Source organism: Marmota monax, unplaced genomic scaffold (assembly GCF_021218885.2).
Source record: "Marmota monax isolate L192 unplaced genomic scaffold, Marmota_monax_Labrador192_F-V1.1 WCK01_AAM20220418_F8-fsc00006, whole genome shotgun sequence".
Lineage (NCBI taxonomy): Eukaryota > Metazoa > Chordata > Mammalia > Rodentia > Sciuridae > Marmota > Marmota monax.
Window position 1 is genome coordinate 21,922,659 of NW_026693712.1, and position 16,973 is coordinate 21,939,631.

A 16,973-nucleotide genomic window follows, 5' to 3' on the forward strand; every position below is an offset into this window, starting at 1 on the left:
AGCATATTGTTCTCAAGTACGCTGTTACTTTAACATGCCCAAAGTCCCCTATTCTATTTACCTGGAGTCAAAACTAGGAACATTCCATAGATCAGTGATTCTACTTAAAGTAAAAAGTATATGAAAAAGATACTGTGTGAGGAATGTTGACTTTCTTTGTATTGACAGGCATAGAAATACATTAATTCTCTTGAGTCTGGTTGTCTCCAAATGATTTTTCTCTCATTTGAAGCAAGTGATTGTGCCATTAGATTGATAAATATCATCTTGTTAGAGTTGAAAACTTAAAAAGTTCTAAGCACACATGGAAGGAACTTTGAATACCCTATTTCTGGAGTGAAATGCATGTGTGAATTGTAATAGCTGCTAATTTCATGATCATTCACTCCTAATTCAGTTCCCAATACTTCCAAAAGAATTGTCAGAACACAACACATACAGAATCGTTCAAATCATTTTAAAGTTATTCTCATTTAGCTCAACTTTGCCATTATAGAGAGAAGGGGAAATAACTCTCAATTAGAATGAAAATCAAGGTATAGCCACTACTGAGTACATGAGAGGACTTAACTGTGATTAAGGAGTTGTAGGATCTTTCCACCCAAGATTTAGTCATTTCAGCCCAGTGTCAACAGTTATCATTATTGGCTGTTGCAGAATCAATTACAAACCAGATACTTGCTCTTTATCTTAACAGGGGGAAATAAGTTATTCCACACTGATACATACAACAAAAGCAACCAATCTAGAAAAACACAAGAGAATTATCTGGTAGCACTCACGATAGCTATATATGAGTATTAGCTCATTTAATCTTTATAGCAACTCTCTGAGAGCCTATTATAATCCTGTTTTAGATATATGCTAACTCAGGAAAGAAATTAAGTCATTTACTCAAGGTCACCCACCTACTAAATGATACATCATGGTGAGTCTATCTTTTCATGATCTATGATTCTAAACACTACAAACAGTATAATGTAAATATAATAAGAAAAAGATGTTGAAGAAATGCAAATAAAACTTAATCTCATCCTGCACGGAGGCTATCTCTTTCAACCTGCAGAGGTATTAGTATTTGATTAATAGTTTCCTTTGGGTGATAATTCTAAAAGGAATAGTAACAACTTCTTTGACTATAAATTACACTCAGGAACTCTGCTTAGTGAAAATAAATGTGAGCCATGAATTTAGAATTATGCATCCTCAGAGTGGTACGGCTCTTGGTCTCCCCTCCACCACAAGTTCAGCCTTTTGAAGGCATGTAAGTATTTATCATTCTCTGGAAATATTCTCATTCTCTCCAAATATTATTGTGTGGACCTGCCAAATGGATTCATCAGCTCTTCTTATGCATTTCCCACACACTGTAAACTGATAATTCAAGGAAGTAGTCTGTCATCTTTCTTTCAGAAAAAAAAAAGTGAAAAATAAATGTTTGTTTCTGGTGCTTTCAATCACCTATTTTTTTTTCTTATTCACTATTGGTACAAATTATTGAAATTCTGTTTCTGCCCTAGGTAGGAGAAATAAAATTTAGCTTATTTGTTTTTATGTGGAAATAGTGGACAGTGGATAAATCTGATGAATCACCTGGAAACCAGCCTGAGTTGAGTGCTGTACATTAAACAGCCTCTAGAGACTCTATTTATGAAGAAGCAAGATGCTTTATGAATGTTGTAGCTGAGTCTCTGTTTTATAGATTATTAGACTCAAGGACCTTCTAAGTCATAAAATCTATGTTACTATTTTTATTTCCCAATTATAGTGAAATCTGAGAACTCTGAGTGACTTGTTGAAGGTCACATAGTTATTAGCAAAGCCAGGACCTCACTCATGTCCATAGGCCTCCTCCTGGTGATCTTACACACTGTCTCTCTGAGTGGGTGGTGGGGCACAGAGAAGGTTTCTTTTGAAATATGCAAGAAATGTCTAAGGTGGTGCTAAGGATAAGAAAATGTTACATTGTCTGGCTTAGGGATCTTACACCAACTTTTAGGAGTTAAGACAGGCATTTTCTATCATTCTCCCCAGAGATGCTGTAGGTTCTAATATTTGTACATTTTTTTTCTGAATTCCCAGTAGGTTGTAAAGGGGCTGGAATACAGAGCATGTTACTATGTATCATAGCTCCACTATACAGACACATTGATTAAAGATGTTACCTTTTCTCCACAAGTTTAAAATTTTCTACTTTTAGTGTTTCAGTGTTCATTCTAGCTCAACCATGGTTCTCCTTAAAGCATCCTGGCTTCTGACTCTTAGAATTCCCCCCAAGTCCTTGCGTGTACTTGCTTTCTTTCTTTTAAGTGAATCCAGAGTACCTTTCTGCTGAGCTACATCCTCAGTAGCTTTGATTTTGAAACAGCATCTCACAAAATTTCTGAAGATCTTGCTAAGTTGCTGAGGATGACCTCCAACTTGTGATCCTCCTGCCTCAGCCTCTTGAATTGCTGCAATTACAGGCATGTGCCACTGCACCTTGAGCCACTACGCCCTGCTAGCTTCAAATTTTCAAAGTTGCTTTATTTCCTAACATTATCCTTTTCAAACCAATAACAAAGTTCTCTGGCCAAGCCTTAAAATAATCCCTCTTGCACCCTTTAACATCCTTCAAAAGACCTCTCTAGACCTTTACTCAATTCAAATAACAAAAAATTAGAAATCCATTCATTTCCCTAAAAGTCTGATTCAAATTACTTTGAGCCTAATTCTTTTCCATATTTTTCCTTTGGTATTGTGGAAGGAACATTGGATTTGGGATAAAAATAACTGAGTTGTAGTTCCAATGCAGTAATCTATCAGCTCAAATTTTAGGGGAAAACCATTCACTTTTTCTCAGTTTTCTCATTTTGAAATGATGACAGATGACAAGAGTCTTATTCACTTCATTGGATGATCATGCCATCAAGAGAAATGACAGTGTTCTTTGCTCATCATAAATCCAACACATTTAGTCATTAATTTAGTGTCAGACTGTGCTTTTGTCGGGTATAGTCAATAGTGACCAGTCATTGTCATCTTAGATGTGAAAATGTTTCATAAATTGTGGAGCACTATTTTGTTATTATTCTATACAAATTCTACTTCCTGGAGTTTCCTTGCCTCTTTGGCCTTATTGTTTAAAACCCCAGGACACCTATATCCAGAGGAATGAAGTTGCAGGCTTTCCAAAGATAAGAACTCACACAGAGGATGTCAACTCTACACCTTCTCTGAGAAGCCAGAGGGCAACTTCTCACAAGTCCTTGCAAATAGTAACAGGGTGAGTCGGGCTGACATGGGGACAGAAGCTTTGGCTTCATTCTCAATGAGCTCTGCCTTGGTTCTGCATTGCTCTTTGGGTTCTGCTGTTTCGTGTTTCAGCTAGCACAGATTCCGTGGTGCGGGAGGCAGCAGCCATCCTAACCACTTCAGTCTGTCTTCCAGACGTGGCCTTTTTCTCTCATTGGTTTGTCTTGAAGACATCAGAGACTCTCTCCCTCTCCCTCAATTCCTAATCTTCCCAGAAAGATTGTTATTTGGAAGTGTAAGCGTAAGATTGGAACTTTCATCTACTAATCCCGAATCAGCAAACAAGAGAGAGAAACATCTTAGCAGCTATCTGTCTGTAACTTTCTTTCTCCCAGATCTGTAATCAGTGCCAATTTCCTCACTGCCAACACATTCACTATAAATTTAGACACTATCTGTTAAAGATCACTTCCAAAATATAACATTATAGGTTTTCACTGATTTTCCTGAGCCCCATTTACAGTGTACTAATCTGTGCCAGCATGTTTTGGGACATAGAGAAAAAAATTAGAGTTGGAGAAACATTTCTTCATGGAACTAGTTATGTGTAAGTCTGGAACATGTTAAATTGACTGAGTATTCTGTCCTTGTCTCCTAGCTTTTTCTGGTGCCAGGATATTCTGAAATAGATACTTAGTTTGCAGCTGATCTTGAAGGGGAAGCATCATTGCTTTTCAGGGCTTTGTGATGAGGCAATCTATATATTCCCTTTTCATAAATAAATTCTATACTTATATAATCATCTGAGGTCACTCTGGGAATCCATGCTGAGAGTGGTGACAGCTTCTGATGAAAGCATATTTAGAAAAAGGTGAAAAGGGTGAGAAATATATTGAAAGCATCCTCATGTCATAGAAGAATCTGGTGGCACGAAAGGTTAACAAATACAGGCATATTCCACCCCTCTCAAGAAAACTAGTATGCCTCTGAGTCTTAAATAAATAAATAAATAAATCACTGCATACCTAAGCTGAGAATTCACATTGTGTATCACATTTCCCCAGGAGAGTACCACCTGTGCTAAGAGCTAGTCATCTTGTTGTTGACAGGTTTCAGTAAGCCCAAGCACATGTGGCTGAGGAACTCCAGGTATGACATTGACTAGGGAATAATACCTGAATTATTATTTCCAAAATGCTACTTTGGCGATCATATCTCAAGCCAGGAGCCTCAGAACAAATGAGTATAAAACATTTTAACAACGAAGCCAATGTTGTATCCTTCCCTCCTGCAGTCTCATGAAGGCTATGTCAATAGGGGCAATATCATGTGCATGGGCCAAGGTAACAAGGTCCATGCTCCCAGGTGTTTTTTTGAATTGGAAAAGATTATCCAAATTCTTCATATTCAAAGTTGGTAAATCATATTCAGAGAAAGGCAATGAACTCACACATTGTTTACTGACCTTACTTAAGCATTTCATACCAACGTGTCTGGCAGCTTTGGGAACTATTGTGTAAGCAGGGTTACCCAGAAGCGATTGCCAACATTCTGATAATATTTCATGATCAAGGATTTGGTGAATTCAGAGTGAACGGCATTGCCCCTAACACATTCCTTTTCATAAACAGATTTCAGCACTGAAATAGACCTTGTATAATTGTCCCTTTTGAAAATGTAGTCTTTCTTGGCAATCCAAGTAGTGCACGTCAATTGAAGGACTGATTTCTACAGGCTGACACCCTTGAGGAGTAAATCTGGGCTGATGACGGAATATTTTTTTGTGCACAAAAGAAAAGCAGCACAATCAACTCCCTGTGGGTTCAGGAAGGCATCACAGGTCGAAAATTAGGTTGAAGAGTAAGTATCAAGTATCAGGCCCTTTTGGGAAAACGCCAAACATAGCCAAGAATCCTTGGCAAGAGCATATGACTGAGAGCCTGATACTTAGCTGCCTGGGCTGCTGGATGCTATTTGATTCATTCAAGAGACAAATATTTAGTATCCAATCAGCATACATGTCTCCTGATAGACACAAAGAAAAAGTTATATGTTTAGAAGGACATCATGATATAGGATGTTTGGACTAAAAGGTTGTGACCTGAATGGTAAGAGACAGGATTATAGGTCCTCTCTGTGGAAGGTATTTGGGCTTCTAAGCAGAGTACAGAGGGATAGACCTTGAAATCTTGACTTTGTCACTAGCTAGCTAGGTGACCTTGAGCAAATTACTTAACCACTGAGTCACCAGTGAGATGAAGACAACAATCAGAAATCCCACATGTGGTTAACTGGAAAGACTAAATGAAGATTGTTAAACATAGAGATGGTCTCAGGCATAATGCAGGCTGAAGAAAGGGGGTAAAATAATCACAGGCTTAAATGAACAAACATTTAATGTGTCTCCTTAGGGAAGGATAAGTAAATACACAGATAAATAAATACCAGAAACAGATCTGTACATAAATGGATATTTGACTCATGTGGGGGTAATGGAATAAGCTCTTTAGTAGATGATACTGGGACACTTGAATATCCAAATGAGAAGGAAAAAAAAAAACGTTGGGCCTGTACCTAAACCCATAAAAAAATTTTGTTCAGGATTGATTAAACACTTGATTGTAAAAGGCATAATTATAAAGCCTTTGTAAGAGTCTAGGGTATCCTCCTGAGCTGAGGGCATGGAGTGCTATGGAGCTAGGGAAATACACAGAGGAAACTTCTGGATGCTAGGCAGACTCAATTTCTAGACCCAAGAGACATATCTACAGTCATACACTCAATAACTACTCTTTTGGTTGCATATGCATGTCTTATGCACTCTTGTATACCTGATCCCTTTTCACTCTCACATTCCCTATGGTCTCCATGACTTATTTATGCCTTGCAGCATATCCCATGGTCAGTCCTTTTAGAGGACAAATACTTTTCTGTGGGGGGTCACTGGGGATTGAACTCAAGGGCACTCAACCACTGAGTCACATCCCCAGCCCTATTTTGTGTTTTCATTTAGAGAAGTGCCTCGCTTTTGCTGAGGGTGGCTTTGATCCTCCTGCATCAGTCTCACAAATTGCCGGGATTACAGGTGTGCCCCACTGTGCCCAGTACTGGGGATTGAACCCAGAAACACTCTACCACTGAGCTGTGTCCCAGCCCATTTTACTTTTTATTTTGAGACAAGGTCTTGCTACATTGCCTAGGCTGACCTTAAACTAGGGATCCTCCCTCAGTCTCCCAAGTTGCCAGGATTATAGGTATGCACCAATGTGCCTAGAAAATACTATTTTTAATGGAAAAAAGTAAAAAAAATATATAATATTTTATTTATGTGGTAGCAAAGATAGGTAAATTATAAAATAGTGACATGTTTGACACAGTTCACAGTTTGAAATCTGTCAAATTGATTGTGAATGTTAGGTTTCTCTCTCTCTTTCTCTTAAATTTCATCTGTCACTTGTGCTCACATTCTGGCCAGCCCATCTGTCAAGTTATAGTCCCCAGGCCTCTCCTGTTTGTACTCTGATTCTCCTAAATCACTACTTCGCTCATGTTTCAAGCCATTCTAGCCAAGTTGTTTCTTCTGGTTGGCAGATACATTTCTAGCTAATTCTTGCTTTCTGATACGGTCTCTCAAAATATTTCTTCTTTTTCTCAAAATTGCTCCTCATTCCAGGTCCCTAGCTTAAAATTTTGATGTAGGGACTACATTTCCATTTTGTGACCTTACTTGATCCTTTTATACCTATTGATTTTAAAGCAGAAGATCTAAAATCTATATTTACCAGAGCACCTTTTGAGTGCTATATTAAAATGAGTTAAAATTAAAATAAAGCTCACAGAAAAGTTAGTAAAGAATAATTTTTTATACTATCAATGTTAAGCACAAAGCATATGTTTAGGTCACCCTTCCCCTACCTACAAAAACATCTGGTCAGTTACTCTGTCCCACCACACCCCATAGTATTTGTAGGCAAAATATTTAGGAGGAAATCCCCACCACAGGTGGGGCTCTTCATATTTTCCCTCCAAGAACTGTCCCAGGCACACCTGTCCTGGAGTGACTCCCCTCACATTAACATTAGATCTTTTCTTTAATTCTGCTAATTTCATCAAACAGATGCTAGCTTCTGTAGGGTTAATTTTTCAACAGGCTCCTTCTTCAGAGGATTCTGGTACAAGATTCATTTTTAAAGGGTGGGCAAGCACTGCCTCTAAGGTACTGCTGCTTATCCTGTTCTGAGCAGATGAGAGACAAGGAAAGAGACCAAACCACACTGTTCCTAGGACATTCAGTTATGATACAAGACAGCCTAGCAGAGAGAACAAGGTCAGGGAGAGGTTAGAATCAATCCCATTAAGATCAGAACTGTGATATTTGTGGTTTGGGCATATGATGGGCCTTTGTTGATTTTTCTAACCCCTATAGTTTAGCTTCTGTATGTTATCTTTGTAAAAAGTATCAAGGTAAGACAGCACTCCAGAAAGGATTAGAGATAACATTCATTTCTTCACACATTCATTCATTCAGCATCTACACTGTGCTCAGATTAGAGTAAAAAATATAGAACTATAAATTATGATCTAAAAATCAAAATGAGAGAAAATATAATTATTAAACACATTGAGGAGAGAGAAAGATGTGGTACCTAAGCTGGAACTTAAAGCTAAAGATTATTAAGGTAAGAATATAGGAGAAGACATTGTAGACAGAAGAAAACATCTTAAAAAGCACTAGAATCCAGGGATACACCTAGAATGTTTGGGAACAGTGAAGGGACAAGGATGAATGATTGTAGAAGGAAGTAACAGGAAAAAAAGTAGGGTTTAGGGTGGTCTATCAAGCAGAGGTCCTTGGAACATTTTCCTTGTGGAAAAAGTGGGATCTTGGAAAGTTTGATTTGCCAATATGAAGCAAAATTGCCTAGGCTGACCTTGAACTAGGGATCCTCTCTCAGTCTCCTAAGTTGCCAGGATCATAGGTGTGCACCAATGTGCCTAGAAAATACTATTTTTAAGGTTGAAAGGGGGGCAAGCAGATGATAGAGGCCAAATTAGGATGCAAAGGAAGGGAGGAAGGAGAGAGAACTGGATCAGCTGTTCTTTATCCAAACATTTTTCGACTAGAACGACTCAGGGAAAAAGTAAGGTCTAAATGGATAGCCTGGGGCAGGGCAGGGAAGGAGGAGGTCCTTTCTTTTGAGATGGTAGCTTGCATTTTGACTCTCAGAGGCAGAAGACTCAGATCCTTCCTGCTTAGTGCCAGGGGACAGCCCCACTCTCCTCTTACCCATTGATGGCTTTGCAGTCATTTCTTTCCCCAAATGTAAGCTCTGAGATGATTCTTGGACTCTGAGGTAAATTGTAGGTATTAATAATGAAAATAATTGCCTTACTATTTATTATACAATATATGTTTTTATATTTTGAGATATTGGTAAATGATAATATGAAGCTTTAAATATTAGTAAGAAATCTAAAAATAGTATTTATTTCACCTTTGTCCCATATGTTTACTATAGTTTTATAATGTTTTTATCATTGTCCAGGGAGGGAATAGCTTGTGACTAAGTTTCAAACCAGGGAGTTTAATTCAAATTATTTTTAAAACATTATTTTAACTTTGATTATGAATTTCAATGGAATATTTTACATTTTATTATGAAAATTTTCACACCTTATACAATATATGTAAATAATATATACTTTCTCTCTCTCCCAGAGTAGAAAATTTACCCTAATGAAGCTCTATCCATCACTCAGATTCAACAAATAAAAAACATTTTACTATATAGTACTTGCTTCAACTAGCTCTTCATTGTTTACATTGCTTGCATTTTATAGCACGTCCCTAACATTGTATTATCTTGCCTAAATATTTTTCCATATGGAAATAAAAATAAAGATATTTTCTTATATAACTTTGTCCCCAAGAGCAAAATCAAAAACAATTCTTTAATCTCATTCAATAGCATATCCATTTTCACCTTTCTTTGTCTTGAAATGTTTTATGGACAGGCATTTTTATTCATTTAACTTATTTTTTATATTAGTATCTAAACAAGGCCCACACATTTAATAATACCTTTTTCCATTCATTCATCTTTTTTAAAATTGAGGTATAATTTTCATATAACAAAAAGCATGAATTATAAGTGTACATGTGTTAGGTAGCTTTTTGTCACTGTCAAGAACAAAGTAAGAGAAGGTAAGATTTATTTTGGCTCACAGTTGCAGAGGATTCAGCCCATGGTGGGAAGGCTCTGTTACTCTGGGCCTGCGGCAAGGCTGAACATCATGGCTGAAGGGTGTGATGAAGGTAAGTTTCTTACCTTGTAGCAGCAGGGAAGAAAAGAAACAAAAACAGAAACGGAGATTGATGAGAGACTTAGAAAGGAGAGAGAAAGAGTCAGGACACACCCCCAGTGAACTACTCCTCCAACAAGGTCCTGCTTTCCAGTAGTCCATTGAACTGTCAATGGATTAATCCATCAAATGGTTAAATTCACTGATGATCCATGATTTTCTAAAAGCAATACCTCTGAACCTTGTTGCATTGGGGAACATATTTTCAACACATGAGATTTTGGGGCACATTGCAGATCCAAACCATAACAGTACATTACAGCTAATTTTTTATAAATGCACACACATGTGATGAATACCCTTCCTTATAAAGGTATAGAACAGTTCCATCAGTCCAGAAAGTGTTCTCATGCCCCTTTTCAGTCAATCCCCAGCTGTTCCCCAGAGAAAATCACTTTTCATAGATTGACAATTCTAGAAGTGCATAAAAATGTTATAGAACATATGCTGTTTTTGTGTCTGACTTTTTTGCTAAACATAATGTTTTGGGGATTCATCTGCCTTTTTACTTGCTTTAGTACTTTATTCCTTTTAATAAAAAATATTATTTTTAGTTTTAGGTGGACACAATACCTTTATTTTATTTATATGTGGTGCTGAGGATCGAACCCAGTGTCTCACACATGCTAGGTAAGCACTCTACCACTGAGCCACAACCCCAGCCCCACTTTATTCCTTTTTAATGCAAAGTATTATTCCATTATATGGATACACTATGATTTGTTTATCCATTTCCCTGTGAATTTACTTGTTTCCAGCTTGGGATTATTATGAATAAATGTTCTATAAACATTCCTTTTAAAGCCTCTTTGTGGATATAATTTTTTATTTTGGAAATTACTGGCTTATATAGCAAAATATATGCAAATTTACATTATATTAGGGAGTTTTTCAAAGTTGTTGTTCCATTTTACATTCTAACAAGGAATGCATGTGAGTTTTGTTTGGATTATGTCCTTGTCAACATGTTGCATTTTCTGTGTTTTAAATTTTAGCCATTCTAGTAGGTGTGTAGAAGTTATCTCTACCTCTTTTCATTTTAATCAGTGCTAGGATTCTTTTTTTTGGGGGGGAGGTCTTTGTTTTGCTTCTTAAATTAAGTCAGAAAAACTTAAAATGTTGCATATTCTGGTTTGCCTCAATATTTCTTCAGTAGTTTAATTTGTTCCTTGTTCCATTTATTTCCAGCAAACATTTCTACTGCTTTTTATTCCCTCATGTATACCTATGTTTTTATGTGCTATAATTTTACTTCTGCAAGAAAGAATGTTGTTGACATTTCTTATAATGAAGATCTGTTGGTGATGAATTAGCTTTTGCATATGTTAAAAGCCTTTTAAACTTTGCCTTTGAAATATAGGACTATCTATAATGCTATATGAACTGTTTTATTGTCATTGTTTGGTACATTAAAGATGTTGTTCTATTGTCTTCTAATGTATCCTATTTTCCATGGGAAACATTCTGTAATCTTACCATTGCTCCTCATTATACATGTGATGTGCCTTTTTTCTCTGACAGCATTTCTCATTGCCACAGTTATTCTGATGTTTCATGTGTGATTTTTGTTTTGTTTTCTTATAATTGGTTTTTATTAAGATTATTGGATCTGTAGGTTAGAGTTTCCACCGAATCTGCAAAATTTCACCATTATTCAAACATTTTTCTGTCCCTTCCTGATTTTATCCTTCAAAGATTGTAATTACACTGGTACTTCAAGTTGTCCCTCAGTTCATTGATGGTATGTTCATTTCTTTTCAATCCTCTTTCTATGTTTTATTTTAATTTTTTATTGCTGTGTCTTCAAGTTTGAGTTCATCTTCTACACTCTCTAATCAATCCCTCTAGTATACATTTCACCTTAGACATTATAGTTTTATCTCTGGAATTTTTATTTTTATATTTACAATATTTCTCTTTGCATGTTTTATATTTCTTCCAGTTTATTGAATGTATGAAATACTGTTGTAGTAACTTTTTTAAATGTCCTTGACTACTAATCTCATCATCTGTGTCATTTGGGGGTTAGTTTTTTCAACCTACCTAAACAAAAAGCATAGACTCTTTAAAGCATAATATATTTAGTTAGGACTAAACAGGGAGCACTGTAATGTGGAATATGCATGTCATGGGAACTATTAGTATATTCAAAGGGGATGAGGTAAAGGAAATCTTTTAAGGGCAAAGTGAGAATTACTTAAGCTACTTTGAAAACATAATCCTTGGCCACAAGTATTAATGACAAGGGTGTTCCAGGATCAATAGCAAGTGTGGAATCAGTGCAAGGCTGAACAGACCATTATTGGTCACAAGTCCTTGCAGAAGGGTTTTCTTTGTAAGGCTGCAGTGGCCTTTGTGCAAGGCTATAATTCTAGCACTCCTTTGTGATAGTTCTTGTCATCAGGCAAATGCACATAAAATTTCTCCTTCATAAACTCCCAATTTATTTATTTTTGGTTAGTGTTTGATAAAAGTGATTCCATTTTTATTCTGGCAATTTTCACTTTCAACTGACTTATTTTTCCTCATTATAGGTTGTGTTTTCCTGCTTCTCATGATGTCTGGTAACATTGGAATTGTTGCCAGATCTTGTTAATTTACCTTAGGTAGAGTATGTTTCTGTTTTCCTAAAATCATTTATGAACTTTGTTATGGGGCATACTTATATTACTTGGAAAGAGTTTGATCCTTTAGGTCTTGCTTTTAAGCTTTTTAGGTAGGACCAGAGCAGTATTTAATATAGGGCTTACCATGCCCTTTTACCGAGTCAAGGTCCTTATTAGTTTTTTGTCTGATACCCCATGAATTGTGAAGTTTTACATTTTAGCCAGGGAAATTGGCACTGTTTATAGCTTCCTTCTAGTTCCTTCTAGTCTTTTTAGTGGTCCTTTCTCTGGCCTCTGGTAATTTTTTTTTACATGAATGCTCTGATAAGTGATCAACTAAGTAATCAAGGGAGACTGAAGACTTTACAATTTCTTTCTCTGACACCTCTTTCTTCTTTACTAATCTGTTTAACTCTAGCTTCATTGACTTCCTCCAACTCCCAACTGCTTCTCTTTAGCTCTGAACTTTACCCAGGTTCTCCCCCCATACTACAGTTTGGAGACTTTTCCTAACCAGTAAACTGAACAATGAAAAAATCCTTCACTTTTGGGGGGAGGTGGAGTGGGGGTCTTCATTTTTGATATTCAATGGCTTGAGTTTTTTTTTATATTTTGCCAATTTTTTATTTAGATGTTTGAGTCAGGAGAAATAATTTATTCTCCTGACTCAAACAACTAAATGGAGTATACCAAGATGAGGTATACCCCATTACCTCATGTTGGTCAGAATCACAGAAATGTGTACAAATCTGTGTTAGGTCAGCTTTATGGTAGGAGCTGCTGAGGCACAGAGCAGTCAAGTGACAGATGCAAAACCATATGGGCCAATTGAAGAGGATGACTGTAAGATGGCACTCTCAGCCAGAAAAGTAGCCTGGAGTACATTAGACATTTTATTCTAGTCCAGGAAAAATGTCATTTCTCTTAGACAATATGGCCATGGGAATAGCTTCACTCAGCTCACCCCGACTACCCAGAGCCTCTAGTGAGGGCTCTTAAACAAGGATAAATGGTTAGGCTGAATTTTAGGGATGGGGAGAAATAAAACAAGATTAAGGCCATTGTAGAAACTTCAGTCTTGGATTATGTAAGTTATAGTCTATTCTCTCCTCCTCTGAAGCTTTTAGTAAAATTAGTATGGCAATTCTAAAGACAAAACAAAACGAAACAGAAACCATGGCCTGACTTAATCTTTTTTCTGTCTAAATGGTGACTGTAGAATTAGAAACCTTTGAAATGCACTATTTGTCCTTTGGTTTCAGACAAGACCCAGCTGAGAATCTGGATGAAGTAGAGTCCCCCAAGAGTACCTCTGCTTCTCTATCTCCTAGGGAACACAATGTCTTAGACGGTCTCTGCATGATTTTTCTATAAATTCAGCATTTACCCCAAAGCACATAATATGCATAAAGGACCCTGAAAACTATAGTTTTCAGAGTAAGATGTTAAATGATTTGCAGGCTATTCTAAGGGAGAAATAGCCCTTGCTTTCTTAACATTTCATTTACTTCATGCAGCCTATCCATTTTCAGGACTGCATGGAAAAAAAGTATTCATTTCTAAGTTTTTGGAAGCATGACTTGATAGCACACTGAACACCAAAAAGTTTAACACCTATCTCCTGCCTCTTAGAGACTGAGCTCAATATGGTACCACCAAGAAATTCAGTCAGGATGGTTTCTAGCATGGAAAGAAGAAGAAGACAAAAACACAATGTAGAAAAGCCCCAGTGGCATGATTTTTAAGGGATCCAGTATATAGCTCAGTTGCAAGTATTTGTAGGATTTGCAAACTCTATGCTACAATGCATTATTCCTTATTATTACTATTTTTAGGGGTCATGCATTAAAACATGGGGGTTATTTTGAATGACCAAGCTAATAGCTCTATAGCTCTGGGCCCCACGCCAGGCAGATGGGGGTATGCTTTGTGAGAATATCCTCTGGAATGTCACTATACTCCAGAGAAACACAGAAAATATATCTTAATTTTGAGAAATCTTTTGGGGGATACTTGTGATGACAAAATTATGTGTTCTGACATAACTAGGTCTGTCTCCTATTTATCAAGGTGAACTTCAATATTTGCAGTGGTAGCTTAGAAATCTGAAAGGAAAACAGACAATCTTGGTAAAAAGCAATTAGAGAGCTGGCCTGTGTTGGCACTTATCCGCATTGCTGACTGTAACAGCATCACATGAAGCTTCACAATAAAGACTTCCTTGGGGGACTCGACTTCACCCAGATTCTCAGCTGGGTCTTGTCTGAAACCAATGGACAAATACTGCATTACAAAGGTTTCTAATTCTACAGTCACTATTTAGACAGAAAAAAAGATAAAGTCAGGCCACTGGATTTTTTTTTTTTTTTTGCTTTAGAATTGCCTAACTAATCTTACTAAAACATCTTTTGGATCAAGTTGCTCTCCAGTTCAAGATTCTTTTTCTGCTTTCTGAATGAAGACTAAGACATTCTTCCTCATTTTTAAAGTCTTCAAGGAAAGGTCTCTGTCCTACTTCTGCCTTGCTTATTTTTCACTATTCCCAAGAGAAAGAACATAGCTAATTTGATAGAAAATGTACTATGTGCAAAGCACAGAGTTCGGTATTTACATAGATATTTTATTTGATTAACATCATTTTAATTTTTTTAATTTGTTCTAATTAGTTATACATGACAGTAGAATGCATTTTGACACATTGCACACAAATGGAGCACAACTTCTCATTCCTCTGGCTATGCATGGTGCAAAGTCACACTGGTGATTAACCTCATTTTAAAGATCAATAAGTTCAGGTGAAGGTTCAGAGGTCTTGAGTGATTTGCCTAAAGTCACAGACTCAGCAAAGGATAGCCAGGCTTATAGAAATAAAACTTGCTTTGATTCCCAAGCTCAGATTCCCTTAATTGTATATCAGACTAAGAACCATATTTCTTTCCTTTAATATATAAACAATGCATGAACAGAGCTCATTATAAAGTAATTGAGAAACAAATTAGTATGTAAAGAAGCATGTGAAAGGTCCCACTCACTCACATCTAACTCTCCAATGCTCCCCAGATGCAATCATTGCTAGCAATTTGTGCATCTTTCTCGTCTTGTTTTAACATTAATAAATATGTATGAAAAAATACACATGGAATTATATATATGTGAAAAAAAGTTCTTAAACTCACTTCTTTTAATCAATATCATGTCACAGTGACATTTCCCTGAAGCATATACTAATCTGTCCCAATGATTTTAACAGCTATGTAATATTTCATATGTTCAACATTTGAATACGTTAACCTTTATATGGGAACTTGCCTACTGAAGGACATTGGGATTTCCAGATAAATATGTTTATACCCTATACAGAGTATCATGCTAAGTGAAATAAGCCAGTCCCAAAAAAACAAAGGTAAAATCTGATTTGTGGATGCTAACCTAAAACAAGGGAGGTTGGAGAGGAGAATAATAGAAATAGATTGGACTAGACAAAGGGTAATGAAGGAAAGGTGGAGAGGGAAATAGGAAAAACAGTAGGATTAATTGGTTCTAACTTTCTGAGCCTTGTATTTCTAACCAGGGTAACTCTACATCATGTATGACCACAGGACTGGGAAGATAATAGAATAAGTTAAACTTTATGTATGTATATGCTGCAAAAATATATTCTACTGTCATGTATAACTAAGAACAAAGTTCTAAAAATATTTATACCCAACTTTTTGGCTAGATAATCAGATGTAAAATGCTGGCTAAAGGTACATGCATTTTTTGCTATTGCCAGCAGCATATGCCAGTGACAGTTTATCTGTAGCCTGGTTTCACCTAAAACTGATTATGGATAAAGTTGATCATCTTCTTAACCATATTCATCATTGCTTTTTTTTTTGGTTCTGGGAATTGCTTATGATAACTTTAGCTCGTTGGGGAGGAGGGTAATTCTTTGTCTTTTTGTTTTGTTAATTTTCCCTTCATGTTATGATTATTATTCTTTGTTATATTAACTTAAAATATATTCCCTCAAGCTGTCGGTTGTCTCTTTACATTATTTATGATGTCCTTAGTCATGTGAATTTAAATTTGTAATGAGTTTAATCTCAAGTTAAATAAGTTTAAATTGAAATGTGCTCAAGTTTATTTATCTTTTTTTTTTCTTTATAGCATCTGGGTTTCGTGTTTTGCTTAGGGGGGTGGGAAACTCTCCTCTCATCTTAACACCTTTGGCCAGAGTAGCAATGTAAAAACTTCTTCATCTTTTACTCTAATATGGCATTTCATTTAGAATTTATGTCTATATTTGATAGTAAGTAGGGCACTGAATTACACTTCCCCAAAGCAAGGTTTCTAGAACCCTTATTTCTAGCAATGGTGGACTATTTCTTCTGAGGAAAGCTGAAAAGGTAGAGGGAAAGGTAAAATATCACAATCTTCAAAACACCAAATGCCTGACAAACTAATGAATGGGAAAGAATGAACAGAGAATAGAATTTTCAAAGTAGCAGAGAGAAGTGGAGAGAGAAAAGCATGAGTTATTGTTCATTTGACACATTCTTAGAGTTGATTTATTCATCTATTCAGGAGTTGGGCATCTTTGTGCCAAAGTGACATGTCTACTGTATCTCGTTTCCATGCTAGCATTTTCTGATTTGGATAGAAAAAGATCATGTTAACTTCATCATCCAAGGTAGGAAAACATCCTTTTTCTATCCTTATAATAGTTTATAAAACAGAAACTTTCTGTCCTTGCCAAGTTTGGTAGTAATCACCTATAGAAGATCA

At 36.3% G+C, this 16,973-nt stretch overlaps 1 long non-coding RNA gene across 2 annotated transcripts in view; it reads right to left on the bottom strand.

Moving 5' to 3' along the window:
• The window catches only part of LOC124103779 (uncharacterized), a 131,728-nt gene that overhangs the window by 60,236 nt on the left and 54,519 nt on the right, over positions 1-16,973 (bottom strand). The window contains exon 3 of one of the 2 annotated variants that reach the window (XR_009228305.1): positions 9,461-9,563. The exons of the other annotated variant lie outside the window; for it this stretch is intronic. This is a non-coding gene — a long non-coding RNA (uncharacterized LOC124103779). The remainder of the gene's footprint in view (positions 1-9,460; positions 9,564-16,973) is intronic. 2 annotated transcript variants of the gene reach the window in all.